The sequence below is a fragment of the Pygocentrus nattereri genome, chromosome 11 (assembly GCF_015220715.1).
Source record: "Pygocentrus nattereri isolate fPygNat1 chromosome 11, fPygNat1.pri, whole genome shotgun sequence".
Lineage (NCBI taxonomy): Eukaryota > Metazoa > Chordata > Actinopteri > Characiformes > Serrasalmidae > Pygocentrus > Pygocentrus nattereri.
In genome coordinates, this window is record NC_051221.1 from 34,924,024 (window position 1) to 34,940,809 (window position 16,786).

At 38.5% G+C, this 16,786-nt stretch overlaps 1 protein-coding gene across 1 annotated transcript in view; it reads right to left on the reverse strand.

Moving 5' to 3' along the window:
• The window catches only part of lingo1a (leucine rich repeat and Ig domain containing 1a), a 159,608-nt gene that overhangs the window by 77,036 nt on the left and 65,786 nt on the right, over positions 1 to 16,786 (reverse strand). Inside the window, exon 2 of the mRNA XM_017714972.2 lies at positions 3,552 to 3,685. The gene's annotated coding sequence lies outside the window, so the exon portion shown is untranslated. The remainder of the gene's footprint in view (positions 1 to 3,551; positions 3,686 to 16,786) is intronic.

Consider the following 16,786-nt stretch of genomic DNA (forward strand, 5'->3'; position numbering starts at 1 on the left):
AATCCCAAATTAAGCATAACATGCCTCATATTTGGTTACTCTGGATGGTTTGCTCTGTCTCATCACCCTGGCCTTGTCTCTAGCCACTTTTATTACATGCAAACTGCTACTACTACAAGGATATTACAGAGAGGTGATTGTGGCATGTAATGATAAGGCAGTGCAGTATTAGGGAGATGGTGTAGTGGGTGTGCTGATGCATTCAGACTGCTCACATGGGTGTTAACACATTATTGAGGTTGGCTGGTTAACCTTACAGGTGCTGCAGCGATTAAAGAGGCTGTTTCGCACACCTACAGAGGCTGCCATCTGTCAGACACCCTGATATCACTCACCACACTTAACCACTCACTGCCTTGTAGCATATTAATCACATCATTTAGAACAGAGACTGTAGGAAGGATACATAAGCAATGTACGTTACAGTATAATTAGGGCGACCAGATCCTTCTTCATCCAAGAGGTGTTGAGAAAGACCAAACATAACTCCATTTATATGACTACACCGTTAGAAATGAAGGTGCTGTGCTGGTCCATTTTTGTTCATCATGGTACAAACAATGTAAATGTCCCCTTTAGGGTCCAATTGTATACCTTACATAAGCTTTTCCCAGGTGAAAAATACATATAATGTTTTACAATAAAACAAACAATAAAATAAAAAGCCTGGAGACGAGATGGGGTGTGTAGAGTCAACTTATAACTTAGAAAATATAATTTCAATGGATTATGATACAGTTAAAGGTACCCTTGAGATGCACCCTTGAGGGTTCCACCCCAGTGACAAGAGGGGTACTGCAACAGTGATAGTACCTTTATTTCTGAGAGTGTACATGACATTTTTGTTAGATTACATTATAGATTTTTTTTGTCTGACTAAACATGGGTGATATTAAAGAATAAGGTGCACCGTGATATTCAACAAACAATAATGTTATCGTGGATGCTCTGAGGCACTGTGAAGTTGCAGCTTCACCACTGAATATTTAGATATGCAAAATAACTCCAGCTTCACAAGGTTCCACCACACTGTCACATTGTGATGCTACACTTTATTTGATGATTTTACAAATGTTTTACTGCAGTATTGGTCTGAGCACCCGCACAGCTCGCAATAATGGTCACAGAGCTGTACTTTCATACAGAATGTGCTATCTAGAGCACCAAGGGTCTACCCCTCGGCCTGAAAACAAATGCAAAAAAACAAAAAAAACAAAAACAATGTCCGTTTAAAAACCAAAAAGAAACTAATAAAAAACAAGAATGAATGAAGACTGCTGTGCTATAAAACAAGTGCCATCAAGACAGATGTCACGATTGGCCCCTCCCAGTCCTGTCCATGTGCGTTTTTGTTTTGGTTTTTCTAGTCCGGCCCCCTCATTTCATGACTCCGCCCCTGATTGTTTTCACCTGTCCCTTGTTGTCCCTTTGTTACTTAAGCTCTGTGTTTGCACTTTGTCTTTGCTGGTCTTTGTCCTGGTCTTTGTCCTGGTCTTTGTCCTTGCCCTGTTTGAGTGTATTGGTCTTTGTCCTTGCTCTTTTGGATGTTTGCTTTGTTTGAATATCTGTTGTTGGTTGTTTCTGGTTTATGTCATGTCTACCCCACAATCTGTATTTATTGGCTCTTTGAGCCTGGACTGTTATGACCCTGATTGTGGATTTGCCCTCAATAAAAGTCGCTTACCTCCGCACATGCGTCCGCTACCTCGCTCCCCGTCACAACAGATTGGTTTTTAAAAGACAAATATCCCCAACACCAACAGAAAACCGCCAATGCATCATTGCAATAAAAAAAAAATAATTTAGAACTACATGTATGTACAATACTGTGCAAAAGCTTTAGGCACCTGAGAAAATGACATATAAAAAGTTATTTCATTTGTACTCTAACTCTTTATTTACTCAGAAAACCACAATATTTATATACATATATAAATACTAATAACTGTCATACAGTAATAGTTATTGTATGTCTATATGTATGTATGTTGGTATGTATGTCAGCATGTTCTGTTAACATCTCTCCTCACATCTCCTCATAGCAGCCCAATATTATTTGCACTTACCTTCCAATACCTGGTTTTGTTGACCAATGCTTCATTAAATTAAATTAGGAGTGCTGTTAAAATGAAATTTCAACACATACATGCAATGGTTAAATGAATCAAGGAGAAATCTTGAACCTAACCTGTATCCTTACACTGATGATAGGTATGTCGCTGGGGCGGTACCCCTCTTGTCACTGAGGTGGTATCCTCAAAGCTACATCTCAGTACCTTTAGTCCAGAGAACATTATTTTCTAATTTGTGTTGACTCCACACACCCCATCTCATCTTCAGGCTCTTTATTTTATTGTTCTAAGACATTACATTATGAAAAGATACAAATACACTTGGGAAAAATGTGTTTAAAGTGCACAGCTGGACCTTAAAACCACTGCTGTACCTTTGAGGAGACTTTTACATTGTTTGTACCTTGATAACCAAGAAATGTACCTTCACAGAACCATTATTTCTAACAGCGTATGGATAAATACTTTTAAATTTGCTTAGGTTTAAATTTTGCCTTGACTTTTATACAGTATTGTACATATATTATCTTATGATATTTTTATATGATAAAAAATGACATTGTCATGATATAAACTGTGATCATCCTTATTTTTAAACTGGTACATGCCCACATCTGACACCATCCTTTACACTGGTGAGGTACTATACATACCTATATCATAACATACCATATCTTATTTAAATGAATATATATGCCATTCAGAACTTGATTCTGAGTCTATGATTTCTTCTTAAAAATGCTAAATTAGCGAGCTTAGGTGCCGTCTTACCCACTGTAAACATAAGTTTAAAGATGCACTGTGTAAATTTCTCTATGTGTCTCTGATGGAAATGTGTAGTGGCACACAATGTGCTTTGTACCCTTTCCTAATCAAAAGCTGATTGGGAGCCTGTGGAAGGAGTGTTCAAGGAGAATTTGCCTTCCAAGTGTCCTCTCAGGATGTAAGGGAATGAGCCACAATTGTCGACACAATTGTCATTATTATCAGTATAATATTGTGTTTGAGACCTTAACAACCAGCTGGACCTCGCATGTGGCGTTAATGTGAGATAAAGACAGAAAAACGTTGACCTGAAACTGTGGTCTGATAGGTGTTTAGGCTAGTAGTATATTGTGCATGAATTACATGTTGCGTGTACCATTGCCCACAATGCATATTCTGCTCAGTGACCCAGCAATAAACAAAATACCAATTACAGCATGAATAAGTTGGCACACCAGAAAACAGAGCTAAAATATGATACTGTCTTAGGAAATACAGAATGTCTGGTGCAGTATAATAGTGTGTACATGTGTTACTTTGTAATTGTTTAACACATTACAGTGTGTAATGGCAGTGGGTATTGTGTACTCTTATGCGCTGTAAATGGACATGAACGAACAACATGAGCCAACTAGAATGCATAGCTGAGTAAACTCTGCAAGAGAGCTTCTAATATGTAATTTGCATTTGGAAAAGATGAGCAGGAATACTCACAGACAGGGGCTGCTGGTCTGCAGTAGAGGATGGAGTTTAGTTTACACAGTGCAGGCCAGGTGAGAGAGAATCCTGAGTCCACATGCCCTCTCCTTCCTCCGTCCTCAATACCTTATACACCAACTAGTGCACTCCTGCAACACAATAGGACATAACAATAACAGTGGATGACCTTACTTTTTCAGACTGTGGCTCACCTGTAAATCACCCCCAATATATTTGGTCTGGTGTGCCTTTCAACTCTCATAACAGTCAAAACAGGCTCAAATGCAACAGACATAAATACAAAACACCACCACCATCTCACATGCAATTTGCCTGCTAGGTTTAAAGACGTAATGCATTACATGTATGTTAAGCTGTAAAAACCCTATAAACTTACTTTTTAGCAACTACTTTCAGTACTATGAGACCAACACAAGGGCCAAAGGGGGTCTAGGACTGAGTTTAAGTATAGTGGTGGGTATCTCAAGTAACTTTGGTTGAGTACTTCATTCAACAATTTAATATGAACATTCTGACACAGGCATAGAATATATATTATTTAATTTAATAGAAACAGACCTTTTTGCTCCACAAGTGACAAAATTCATACACTTATATTCTTCTTGACAAACCCAAATTCCTCCAGGTTTAAATATGGTTACTCACACATTGTGTACACATGAGCAACACTATGTGCACATGAGCAAGATCGATCATCGAGCAAGGATGTCCTTCAGCCTCATCTCCACCTCTGATATTCATAGAAGATCATGACACTGTGATAATTTTCTTTCTCAAAAACATCTACTACACCTGCAAGGTTTGAGCAGGGAAATTAGCAAACTGAGCATGGCTTCGAAATAGATGGTGCTTAGTTTACAAAATAGCTATATGGCTCATATACCTACTGTACAACATTCAAAGTACAATATATCAGTGCAATGATATTCAGTACTTGTACAATCCATACCAATCCATACCACTGATATTTTCCATTCAGGTTTAGTGGTTACATTTGTTCTTTATCCAACAAAAAGATGATTCTTTTCCTGTCCTTCATTACAGCTGTAAAGAGCAGAGCCATACTCATACTCTTTTCAGCTAGGCAGAGTGATAGAGTGAGGGTCTGAGGGTCAGCTTGATTGGTTAACCTAGAAACAGAAGTAGAAGCTTGTCCTTCAGCACAGCACAGGGAACAGCTGTTATTCTTTCAGACACCACGAAGGCAGGCTTTCAAAGCCTATCATGATCAAATCAAATAAAGAACAAAAATCCATAACATAAAGGCTATTCAGAACAAGATGATGAGCCATATGGTATGCTTGACCAAAAGGAAAAATACATGCTTTTGTCCTAATAGACATACCTTGTAAAAAGAGCTTAAAGGATAAAGATTGAGAAGAAAATATGGCTACACAGTTTCCTCTAATTATCGATAAATTAATATTTGGGCAGAGGTTAAACGGCCAAAATACCTGTAATTCAGACAGAAACTTGTTTTCCTTCAAATTTACATCTAATAATAATTTATCTGAAGAGGTGAACCTTTTCGGGGAAGGAATATTGTAACTGCAATTTAAACTGTTATCATGTTGTCAAGCAACCAAACACATTGATCCAACTCATCTACAGGCAGATCACAAGCTTCATGTTATTAAGTTAAATTTCCCTACTTAAAATACACAGATGAGACAAAACATCATGACCATCAGCCTAATATGCTGTTGGTCTTCCCCATGCTTCCAAATCAGCTACGACCTGTCGAGGTACATACCGTAGGACTAAGCTTTTAGCAGTAGGTCCTGTAAGTTTTGAGATGCAGCTGCCATAGATTGGACTTGTTGTTCCAGCACATCTCACAGATGCTCTGTCAGATTGAGATCTGGAGATATGGGGAATTCTCTGAAGACCAGAGACACACTGAACTGTATGTCATCTTCCTGAAACCATCCTGAACAATATGTGAAGTGTGGCAGGACACTGCTGGTTTCTGGTTTGTCCTTCTTTGGACCACTGTGAGTACATGCTCACCATTGCTCACTGGGAGCGCCCACAAGCCTTGCCTCCTTTCAGAGGTGCTGTGACCCAGTTATCAGACCATAAGGATTTGTGCCTTGTCAAAGGCAGTCAGATCTTCACGTCTGCTCATTTCTTCCAGATCCAGCATGTTGATTTCAAGAACCGACTGTTTGTTTACCCTCTAATATATCCCACACCTTGACATGTGCTGTTGTTATGAGACATTCAACATTATTTGCGTCATCTGTGAGTGGTCATAACGTTGTGACTCATCGGTGTATAAGATAATGCTGGTGTTAATATAGGCAGTAAATAATGGCAGTTATTAAAATCTCAAATTGAGATTTCATTATAGAGAGGATTAATCTTTCAGGCTTGGTTAGCACAACAATAAATGTACTAATTCTCTTAATTATTTCAGGTTCAGTGTAATGTAAATTGTAAAGTCGTGAAGTAAGTCACTTATTGAGTTTAAAAGATCAGAGCTGGGTTTCCCAAAAGCCTCTTAGCACAGAAAAATACTCTTTAATTCTCTCTCTACCAGTTAAGATAATCTCAACACTAAGATGCTTTGGGGAACTGAGCTCCGATCATTTTTCCAGCATGTGTAGATCAAGCATTTCATTTTACATCATCTATCATTTTTATTACTACTACAACAACAAATATAACCACTGCAAATACAAGCAACCCGAAACAAAATACATTGCAGTAAATACGCTATGAGTAATCCTGCATGAATAGATTTAGCAGACAATGGACGCTACAACATACACAAGCACACGCTTAAAGCACCAGGCACTATTAAGCAAGACATCCACCACTGATAAAATAGGTTATCTTGACCTGCATCTTGTCAGAGAGAAAGATGTTGATCGAAGCAGACAAAAAATAACCCAGTCCACAGTAGGGGAGCTGAAGTGTTTTGTTGAATATTGAGGTCACAACTCTTCGACTGAACAGTTTGGTGCCATGTTGAGTCTTTTGAAGGCAACAAACACACTAAATTATATATACTGGATCTGTGAAACTGAAACTTATACACCAGCAGGTAGCTTTTCACAAGAGAAGTGGAATTTATATAAGGAAAAGAATATCATGCACTGTAGAACAAGGTGTTGATGTTTTGGGGCTGTTAAGACAACCCTTCTAACCTATCTCTCTTCCCTCCCACTCCGTTCTCTCTCTCTATCTCTCTCACATCTGTCGAGATGCCCCGTTGGCCTGTCTGGAGGTGCCCCATTCGTGGTTCCAGCGTTCCAGCCATCTTCTTGCACTCTCTTTGTACTGTTGTTCTTGTTTCTGTTCTGTTTCTTCTGTGCGGGTCGACCCACGGGGGTTGGGTTCCTCGGACTGAGCCTTGGTCCCTTCTAAGGTTTCTTCCTCTTAAAGGGAGTTTTTCCTTACCACTGTAGTCACCACAAAATTGGCTTCACTGTGGTGATGCTCATAAGAGGCGTGGACCTGTTTTTCTGTAAAGCTGCTTTGTGACAACCTTGTTGTAAAAAGCGCTATATAAATAAACTTGAATTGAATTGAATTGAATTAAGATCAATGCCATATTGAACTGTACTGTCAGGATATTAGTATCAGAACACACTCAAAAAAACTTGTCTTGAGCCCAGCATAGAATAAAGCAAAAAAACTGACAGAAAACTACCCCAAAATTACACCACGCCCATCAGTCTATGGTTTTGAATGCAATTAGAGACAAATATTCTAAAAGCACAGATCTACAGGCCTCAGAAGTACTGAAGACTATTTTGTATGTAATAATTGTCCAAGAGCCATGCAGGTATGTTCTTTAAGGTGTTCAGTCTTGATAGACAGAAGGAAATACAGTTGTATGTGGGAGTGGGTGGTGTGTTTTAAAACTTTTACAAAGATTAAATTCAGTCATATGCAAAAGTTTTATCACATGACAAGTTTACTACACATTTTAATGCACACTGGCTTTAACATTTTAAATAAAAATAAAGTATATATATATGGTAGATCATTCTCAGCACTGCAGTAACACTGACATGGCGGTGGTGTGTTAGTGTGTGTTGTTGTTGTACTGGTACGAGTAGCAGTGCTACTGAAGTTTTTAACATCGCAGTGTCACTGCTGGACCGAGAATAGTCCACCAATCAAAAATAACCAGCTAACAGCGACAAGGTGGACTGACAAGGTAAGAGTGTCTAACAGAGTGGACAGTGAGTGGACACAGTGTTTAAAAACTCCAGCGGCACTGCTGTCTGATCCACTCGTACCAGCACGACACCAACTAACACACCACCACCACGTCATGGTACTGCAGTGCTGAGAATGATCCACCACCCAAATAGTACCTGCTCTAAGAGTCCATGGGGGTCCTGACCACTGAAGAACAAGATAAAAGGGGGCTAACCAAGTATCAGAGAAACAGATGGACTACAGTCTGTAATTGTAGAACTACAACGTGGACCTATACAGTATCTAGTATACAACTTTTTAAAATATAGTTTCTCTGTTCATTTTTAAGAAGAGCCAAAGCAATTCGGGTCTAGACACTAGTCTCTATACCATGTCTGATGTCTGAGATCCTCTTCTTTTGCAATAATGAACTCCAATGTCAAAGGAAAAGTCATACTAAAATTAAAAATGGCAGAGTTCTAGACAAGGAAACTCAGAGTGAAAGTAAGTTCGCTGGGTTTTGTAAAGGAAACAAGTAAATACGAATACAATGCAACACAAAATCGAACATTTCTGACCAAGTATGTTTCCTTGGTGAAGCAGTATTAAATCAAAAGAACTTTCTCTTTGATTTTCTTTAAAGGAAAGGTGAGGGTGTGGGTTTCAGACTGAGGCAAACCATTGGCTTTTGTTGTTTTATTGATCAGCAGGAACACTGTACACCTACAAAGTCATTCTTACTGCAATAGCTACTCTTAAACTACAAAAGCGATTTAACATCAATAGAATAATCAATAAAACTATTTAAATGAACAGTGGCAATTACAGACCATCCTGACATAACTTGTTTTTGGGGAAAGGATCAAATTGTCACTAGTTGGGCAAATCAATTAACAGCAGCGTGGAGTGCATTACTGAATTAAAGCTGTCACTCAAAAGCCCAGGAAAGTAAATAAGGTAGATTTTCCTTTATATAGAACTTTTAGCATAACACATTCTACTGGCTGGATGGCTAGAGCTTCAGCTGTACCAGCTTCAGTTATCTCCACATAAGAGGCAGAGAGGTGGGATGTGATGGTGTATAATAACACCAAAACCCCACACTGAGAAGAACGCAGGGCAGTTAAATAGTTCCAGTGAGTTGTGAGGTTACATGAATGTAGTCCTTATTCAAGTCTCACCTTAAGAGGAAAATAATAGCTTGGGAATATTGTGCTGTTGCATTAGTAGTAAGGGGGACTTACTGTGGCCCTTAACAGCAATCTGCACCATGATTTAACATCATATCCCTGCATATTACTGTAAATAACACTGGATCTTTTGTCTTTTAGACTCTGCTCATATGGCCATATTTACATATTCAAATATCCATTTTAGACACTTTTAATCCTTTGGCTCTTTTATATGTGTTTTTTTTTCTTTTTTTTAAATTAAAACTGTTTCCTCTGGACTGTTTGTTAATCTTTTAAACTCCCTGAGACCACCAGTGGCTCATCATGCAGTGCAGTTCATTATATTCTTCATAACTTTCATATTTCATAAGCTGCATTCCAAAGGTGGGTGTCAAATGAGAGCTGTAACTGTCTTCTTTGCAGTCAAATGGATGGGTGATTTTTAAACCCTTATAATAAAAGAAGCTGAATTCACAATTTTTTTGTCTCCTGAAAATCCACCCATTTTTCCACAAATCTGGGCTTTAAACTATAAACAGATGGTGTTCCGTGATATACTGTAAAAATGATTTTTTATAAAAAAAAATTGCAAAGAGCGCCTAAGATTTTTGGCTTTCAGCAGTAAATTGTAAGCATATAGCAACATGTGTACGATCACAAAACACATTTTCTGTTCATCTGAAGGGAACTTTTACAATAAATAAATAAATAAATGAATAAAATAAAAGATTACAATTATTTCATGTACTTATAATGTGCCTTAGGACCTGGTCATGTTCATTCAGATGAAAAAGCTAAATACACCCTGGTGAATAAGAGATGTGCACACTTGTCTGGCCTGTTGAGTATGTTGCATGCCATACATATAAGCACTCACCAATACAAAGGCCTCAGAGACACTATATATATTCCTAATTATTGAGTCTAAGTGTTACAGACACACTACATAAATCTTGTGAACAGCCTTCCCAGAAGAGTTAAGGCCATTATAGCCAAGGGGGGCCAACTCCATATAAAGGCCCATGGTTTTAGAATGGGACATCCAATAAGCTTATATAGGTGTCATAGTCCAGTGTCCACATACTTTTAGCCTTATAGTGTATGTGCAACATAATTGAAGGGGAAAAAAAATACAACATATTAACAACAATAATAATAAATTCCCTAATGCTTAATGACAAAGTCAAGCAAAGCTTTCAATTATTTACCCACATGGTTGCTGCAGTACCAATGATTCAATATCTGCCATCTGTTTTCAATGGCAGATGTATGCAAGAGCACTAATAACAGCTAAAGAGCTAATGTGTTAAGCTTAACTAGAACTTTAAAGTGAACCTGAAGCTGTGAGCAAATCAGTCAGTTAACTTAATCTTAGTCTGTCAAAAAATGTATCTACTTTTTCACTGGCACATGGAACAATGGATGCAAGGAACCATGATGAAATCTAGGCCTTCCTGGCTCTCCTAGCTCCCCGTCTTAGCTGTACCCCTGTATTGCGGTTTCATTGCTACATACTGTGATCGTGATATGCCATACAATATGTTATGAACACCTCAGTGAATCAATAATTCTGGCCTGAGTTCTTCGAGCAAAATTCCTCTGAACACCTTGACTCATTCAAACACCCAGAGAAACACTCAGCTGGGATTGTTATTGATCTGGATGCCCACAGCTGAAAGTAAAAATAAATAAATGGATTTAAAAAAAAACAAAAAAACAAACCATTGTGTGTGTTTTTTTTTTCTTCAGTATCTATCACTCTCCTCTCTCTTCACTTTTCCCCTCTGTCGACATTTCTATATTGTCAATGTTGAATAAAAATATCCATTTTTGACATTTTTTTACATAATTTGAAAACTCCAGTGAATGAACGGACTAGTGGATATGCATTCATCTATGTGTTTTTTTGAAGATATACATTGGTATTGGACTTTTCACATACAAGAGATATCAATACTTTATTTTAATTAATACCAGCTATAGTTGATAAAAAAAATATATATTAGAGGGCTCATTTGCATATTTTAGTCTGGTTTATTTGGTTCGATATCAGTTGAGGATAAAAATGATACTAAGCTTAAAAAAAGGGAAGCCCACAGACTCTGTGTGCGTGTAGTACATGAAGAGTTTGTGTTGTAAAAAGAGCTACAGAAGAGATAAAGACCTGGTAAGCACCTGTTCGGCCCTTTCGGATAAGTGGAAATTTGGCAAATGTCCAGGAACTTCAGCTCGCACATAATGCTGGAAGGATTTGCAAATGCCCTACTTATTTTAGATATTTGTCAAATATACTGTCAGAGCTTCTCTCTCTCTCTCTCTCTCTCTCTCTCTCTCTCTCTCAAATGCACAGTGTTGAGGAATTCTGGGGGTGGATTACTGGCTTTATGTTTGGGGAAAGTGGTGGTAAGATGCTCAGTTTGATGACAGCATGGGGTTTATCTCTGCCTGAGATTACAGGCTGGAGCTGCTGCTTACCGGCTGCGACTTTAAAATCACACAGTCAAGATACATTTGCACGTCCCTGATCTGGTGTTAAAGGAGGAATATTGTGTTTGCCATGTTTACCTCTGCAGTAGAACTAGTAGAACTTTCAGTGCAGCCGCCTCTCAACTTCCTTTGCAAACACATCACGTACCCAAGATTTTTAAACACTGTTAGAGATAAAGAGATCATTTCATTTCAGAAAGTTAAACAGTGCACACAGGAGTTTATATTTAGTGAGCATATAGACAGTTAGTGGCACATTTTGTGATGTTTCCATTGCAGCAATTTGATCTGTTTTATAATATTTTACAACTCTATAAAACAAATATGCTAAAAAGTGTTCTTTAGAGTGATGCAATCAAAGAATCGCTTAAAGAACCCTTACATTGACGGTGCTTTTTTTAGAACTATTTATGTGAATCAGATTTTCTTTTAAGTTTAAAGAACCTTCGTGTTATGTAATGATTATTGGATAACCTTAAAAATGTGTCAAAAAAACGTGAGCGTCAAAAAAGATGGTTCTTCAAGGGTTCTTTAGTAAAGAAACTGGTTCTACAGGGTGATTCAAAAGATTAATCTGATTTTTACAACTGTGAGTTGCCTAGGAACCAATCACATACCAACTGAAAGAGGGGTCATAGACTTTCTGACCGTCACTGGAAGATGGCTCCCTTCAGTCTGCGAGGAGATGGAGACTCCTGAGCAGAAAGCGTTTCACGTTCTCCACCTCAATAAGAATGAATCCATCATAAGCGTGCAATGTGATTTTCATCAGTAGTGAACCTCCAGCAGCTCAGAGCATTCGTTGTTGGTTCCACAACACTGGATGATCTCCGATGATAGCACTGAAAGAGCTGTGAGTTCAGTGACGCCTGACATGCTCAATCGAGTGTGGGATGCATTGAACTATTGTGTTGATTCTGTCTATACAACTGGAGGAGTTTCATATTGAGTACTTGTAAAATTACCTAATAAACTGTAAATCATTTACAACTTACTGCGTTGTTCTGTAATGATTAACAAGTGAAATAAATCATTTTGAAATCAGATTAATCTTTTTTATTTAATCTTTTTTTTTTTTTTTTTTTTCTTTTTTCTTTTTTTTTATTTAATCTTTTTTCTTTTTTCACCCCGTATATAGAAACTTAAGAGTGTAACTTCAAAGCAGTAGAACCTTTTTGATCTCATATAGAACCCTTTTTCAGAAAGGAATCTATAGACCACCAAAAAAGGGTTCCACTATTGTTACAAGTCAAAGAACTCTTTTTGGGTACTATACAGAACCCTTTTTTGAGAGTGTGATGTCAAAATAGTGTAAGCCTTTTGAGCCTCATATAGAACCCTTTTTCTGGAAGGAATCTGTAGAGCACCAAAAAAGGGTTCCACTATTGTTACAAGCCAAAGAACCCCTTTTGGGTACTACATGGAACCCCCCCCCCCCCTTTTTTAAGAGTGGAACTTCAAAGAAAGCATTCCAAAAATCAAGAATGACGCTCAGTTACTTTTGCTTTTCATTAAATAAAGGAAACAAATCTTAAAGATTGCCATCCATGAATTTCATGTGATCCATGAATTTCTCTCCTTTAGAGTTTTTGTATTCGACAGGACCTAACAGCTCAGAGGCTGGTCGGAAAGTACTGAAACAAGGCAGTTAGAGGAAGATCTAAGGAAATCAACTTTCGTGGCGCAAAAACCATCAACAAGGTCACCTGAGGTGATTCGGTGAAATAAGGAACACAGGAGATAAAGCTGAAAGTGCACTGCGGGAAAGCAATTGTTGCATTATTCATGACCGAGTTGTTTGAAAGGTGTCAGACGCGATATATTATCTCATATTTGTTATCAAGAAATTCTGAATGGAAAACTTCAAACGAAGCAGGATGGCAGTGGGAAGAAGGGGAGGGGGGGGTCTCAGATAGCACAGCAGGACAGAGTGAGAAATGAAAGATTGCACTGTTTGCCTGATAGTTGCGGAGGAAGTGTCATGTTCCTCTGCTCCTCTGTTTGCTTGTATGACCTGAATATGGCTTTTTGCAGGCAGGTGGCTCAGGGGGAAGGTAATCCAGTTGAGAATAGACATGTTTTCCACTGCTGGATTGAGAGAGGAAGTGGGGCAGAGATGATACGAGGGGCCCAAGGAGCCAGCCATCCATGTGCAGAATGAGATAGCCTAATCTTGTCACAGGCACCAGGAGAGGAGCACAAGTCTTCTGGAAGCGAAGGCTGCTGCTCAGGGGAAACAATTTGTGCCTCCTGACAAGGGGGGTGTCTTTGTTTTGAATGTTTTTTAACCTGTAATTTAATCTGTGGCTTTTATTAGGCCTTGACCTTGAGGTTCACTCTACAAACCATTGTTTTGTGGACTAAGTCATGTGGAATATTGCAACATGATAATATGACAGTGTAAAACATTGTGTGTGTATCATGGAGATCTGACAATGCATCGCTGAAAACCGATCATTTCTGATGATTCTGATAATTATCTAAAGCAGACGATCAGCACCAATGTGTCCACATACATTTGGGTGTCCACATACATTTGGCCTCATAAAAAACAAACAGAAAATAGCACTTCTCCTGTAGTTTTTCTAGTTGGAGAGCTGCACCTTCATTGCAATAGTGTGATGACTTGCTATGCAAACTAGTGGTAACTTCTTTTTTAGCCATATCTAACCTGTTGTCTATTCAGATACTTGGTCTTTGTCCCCTTTAGCTCATTACAATCTGCTGGCAGAGTAGTTGCTATACATGCATATCCACGTTAAATTCTGTATTACCCTGCATATTGCATATTACTATTACATAATAAAATGCATCAACATGTGGAACTGGAGCTGTTCTGTTCTTGTCGCTGATTTGATTTGTTATGTAGTAACAATAAAAGATGACTGAAGTGTAAAATATCTTCCTATTCATACGTTTGCTTGCTCAAAGTGGCAGTTTCTGAGAAACAGATTAAAAAAACTTACACTCAGTATAGAGTCATATGCCAAAATTTGAATAGTCCTGGAAAAAATGACGTCTTGTTGATCTTCTAATTTAAAATAAGTTAACATGCCCTTTACAGAGACCTTAAATATGGCATTTTACGAAGAATTTCAGTGCACAAATTTTATTGATTTAAGTTAAAAAACAAAATGTACTTTTACACAGTGCACATTTGATGTTCTTAAATGTCAAATTCAGTAACTAAACAGTAATTGTGCATTAAAGTGTGCAGAGGTATGTAAAGGATGGGTTGCATTTCTCTTAGGAAATCAACTGTCATTTGAACGGCGTGCCTAAACTTTTGCTTACAGCTATAAATGCAGCGACAGTATTAAAGAAAGTCACATTAGTAAAAGGGAGGAGTTGGTTACAAGCACATGCTTGATTCGAGTAATGCAATGTGTCATATTTTTAGTGAAGCAGTAACAGACCATTTTTTAACCTTAAAAACAAGTCTGACAGCAGGGGATATTTTTCACTGCTTCTCTAATTCCGTTGTTGTGTTGTCCCGTTCCAGCAGGAACAGGTGTGCATTTGTATCTAAACAGCCCCCCTCATGAGACAGCACACACCCTTCCTTCCGCTCAGCCATCTATCCCACCCTGCTGCCTCCATCTGAGTAGCCCCCCCACCTTTTCACTCTCCACCCTCAGCCCTGGCAGGATTAGCCATTTTTACCATTTTAGCTCCCAGACGGGAGAAAGCAGCAGCAGAGGCTGTCACTGTGACGGCGCCTCAGGAATAATTATGGCCAGACTGATAGATGGCCGTAGCTGCAGGAGAAGAATGGAGTAATTCTCATATCCAGCCCTACTGCAAAATGCCAGCAGCCATTAACTGGAATGACGGGGAATTAAATTCTCTGCACTATTTTAACAGGATCTCATTTGCTGTGGAAAGCCTGAATATTGCCCTGTACTTCTCAATTTAGCCCGGGAATATCTAGGCATTTTGAGTGACACTTGATATGACGCAATCATTATGCTTCTGCTGCTGTTTTTGCAACCATGTGCTTGTGTGATGTCCTAACACACAGTCCAGTTGCAGCTTGTTGAACTATTTTCTGAGCTGTTTCTCCTGTAATCACCCAGAGAAAAGACCAGTTTTTGGTCATTACATCAGCGGCTGCTGATATTGTGTTTAGAAAGAAAATGATGTCGCACTAAAAAACAGAAAGCATTGAATTGTACATCACTTCCACATTAATAAAACATACTACATGAACACATTCACTGCCACGATGAAAGATCAATTTATGTTCAGTGCTTTATTCATGTGAAAATGATGTACGTATCATTGTTGTTCAAAAAAAGACTTCCAGGCTTAGCTGTTGAAGACCACTTCCAGGCTGAGCTGTTGCTTCAATTTACAATAATAGCACTTACAGTTGACCAGGGCAGATCTAGCAGGGCAGAAATTTCACTGACAATCCTACGACAGTGTCATATTTAAAAGCACTGAGCTAAACAGCATGACCCATTCCACTGCCAATGCCTGTCTGTGCTTGATTTATACACCTGTTAGCCATGGGTGTGGCTGAAACACCTGAACATAATAACTAGGAGGGTGTCCACATACATTTGGCCTCATAAAAAACAAACAGAAAATGGACAGCGATAAAGGATAGGATCCTGCTAATAGATATACCATGTTTAAAAATGAAGAACAAATGAAAACAGGCAATGCTGGGCATAGAGACATAGAGGCATTCTGGCATTCTGACAAAATCTGTGCAGTTTACAGTGAACCGGGCATCTAAAATAGATCAGAACTGACTTACGCGTAATAAACTGCAGTCCAGCACGTTGCCGAAAATCATTCGAAATACATGGAGCATTAAAACAAATTGCTTAAAGAGAAATTCTGTGGAAATTCTGTGAAGGAAAACATAATTTCTAAAATAGTTGCAGTTGATCAGGGGACTTGTGTTTTACAAGATAAAGGGATACCAGAAGACACTAGAAAAAAAAGGGCATTGTTAAAAGTGAACTGTGCTGTTTTCTTCCTACAACTAGACACAGCCAGCCTGTTTTAAATACGTTGTACAGTGATGACTGTGGAGGTGATGACCACAATGTAACTGAGTGAAGAGGTCTTATAAAAGGCAGTTGCTTTTAGAGACATTATAAACGATATGGTTCTTGCTCTTATGGCAGCGTTCATGTAAATTAGAACGTCATAATTAATGGCTGGTGCAAAAGTTGTACAAAGTGTTCTTTCTGTTGTCAGAGCTAAAATCTACATTAGTCCTCAAATGGTAAGGTAGATATTCAGTTCCAAAAATTTGTATAGTTTCTGAAATGTGAAAGAACGAGGACATTATTGTCCCTGTGGGGAATTTTCCAGAAGGACCTCATGAGTAATTCCTTTGCTTATCTTAAAAAACGGTGACGGGCTTTGAGAAGGTGCCATATGTTCAGCACAGGAACA